The sequence below is a fragment of the Echinops telfairi genome, unplaced genomic scaffold, assembly GCF_000313985.2.
Source record: "Echinops telfairi isolate 266 unplaced genomic scaffold, ASM31398v2 ScPeMD7_655;HRSCAF=1070, whole genome shotgun sequence".
NCBI classification, from domain to species: domain Eukaryota; kingdom Metazoa; phylum Chordata; class Mammalia; order Afrosoricida; family Tenrecidae; genus Echinops; species Echinops telfairi.
Genome location: NW_022104553.1, coordinates 6,783,250 through 6,785,469, shown reverse-complemented (window position 1 = coordinate 6,785,469; position 2,220 = coordinate 6,783,250).

Genomic DNA, 2,220 nt, shown 5'->3' with positions numbered 1-2,220 from the left:
GTGTAGTGAAGAAATCAGATGATTCTGGGCTATCCTAATGGTTTTAAAGATTTCTTGTAAAAGCAAGCAGCCATTTAAGTAAGGTGTCAGCTAAATCTACATAGAAGGAGCACATCAGCTGGAGTGATTCAAGAATTGTAAACCATAAATTCAAAGATCAAAGGTTGGAATTGTATTCAAACTTAAATTCTGAGTATCCATTTTGCAAAAGGCCATCTATGATGATAAAGTGTAAAATCCATTTGCAGAGCCCACGTGCAAATTAACCCTCTATTACATTCCCCCAAATCATTGACCAAGGATCTGAATAGTCTTACCCTGAGACAGAATGACTTGCAAATTGGATTACTGAAAATATAGTTAAGTTAAAATTTGTTATATTATTTTTTCCTTCTGACCATTTTAAAATTTTCTCTAGTTTCCATTATCTTCTGCTTCCACTTGGATTCATATTTTTCTGCGTTTATTTTTTAATGTTGCTTTTTTGTGTGATTTTTTAATATGAAACCCAAGATAAATAAATCTATAGAGACTCACTAATTAATAGTTTGGGAAAATTTAAAATAATGGGGACCTAATAATAATGGGTACAATAATGTAGAAAACATTCTAAAATTGATGGTGGTGACAATTGTACAACTATTGTTTAGTATTTATAAATCAATTTGCAAGATACATGAAATATATGTCAATTAAGCGGTTTTTCTTTTATAAAAGAAGCAATAGACAACACTGTACAAACGAACTCACTGTCGTGCACAGCAACCCTAAAGGACAGGATAGAATTGGTTGTGTGGATTTCAGAGACTCGAACTTTCTACCAGAGTAGAAAGCCGCATCTTTCTTTTATAGAGAGTGATAGAACACGTGGGCTGAAACACTGGCATCAAGTGGCGAAGCCTGCCGGGCAACTGCAAAAATTAGGGGAGTGGTGTCAACACAAATGAGGCATGGACGAATAGCCTCTCCGCGGTGGAGACTGGCAGCTTGGGGTGGAAGAGCATCAAGTGGCATTCTGATTGGCTTGCTTGAATGCGGTGGGGGTGGCGTGGCCTTTGGTGCATGTGTAGGCTTTGGGCGTGCATGGGAAGGTGAGCGGTTGGAGAGGGTGAATAGGAAACATGGGAGAGTGCTGCCTGAATTGACCACACACCATTTGCACTCAACCAGACCCATTATTCCTGCCTTTTGGTAATACAGTAGGGAAGCGCATCCTCTGTAACTGCTTCCTGCTGGACAGGAGTGGCGAAAGGCTTATGCATGTCCTGTCTTGGCAGGGTCCGGTAAGAGCTTTAGTGGTTGGAACCCAGCCACACACAGCTCCGTGTAGGTTCGATTGGTGGAGGCATGTATGTGTTCATGCAAAAAACTGAAAACAGACAAAGCCTTATCACAGAATTATGCATATGAACCTGAGTGGTCCCAGCAGTGACTGGAGCCATGGGGCCCAAGATTTCCAAGAGCCACAAATGTTTTCCCACGTGGATCCTGCATCTCCGAGCTCCTCCTTTGGTAGGGTTGGATTTGTTCCTTTAGCTCTTTCACCTTTTGTGTAACTATGCTTGATGAATTCACAAAGGAACAACGCTTCTCTCCTAGAAAAAGACAGGCTCCCCATTTTTTGGCAGGGAGCACATCCAGCGCTTGTCTATTTTGTAGTGCCACACTTGCTATGGAATTAATTTGGGTTTGCAGTGTAAGAAGAGGGTTACCCCCTTTTCTCCGTATCAATGCTAACGTCTCTGGATAGGTTGTAGTAAAAATGTGTAGCAGCTCCAATTCCTCCCACTCCACTTCCCAGAGCCGCCACTACGCTATTTCCAATGAGTAGTGGGGATACAACTGCTCTTTTGCATTTATAGAAACAATTTGGAGGGGTTTCAGATATGTATTTCAGTATAGTGTTTTCCATGTCCTGTTCTTCTAGGATAGTTGTCTGGAGTGAGAAAGATTGGGATGCATAGTCAAGTTCTGTCCAGTTAGCTTGTAGACATGTGTAGACAAATGTGCCACATAGGCAAAATATCTGGGAGGAGGAGCATTGAGCCTCATTGTTTTGCCAAAGAAGGTTCTGACTTCAAGAATCAGTAGAGACATTGCCTATGGGTTGTAGCCCTTCAGTGCCCTGATTGGAAAAGAGACGTCATTCCGGGGCAGCTGGTTTGATGGTAGGGGATGCTTTCATTGTCTTGGCTATGTTGGGTGCTGTATTAGTCTGGG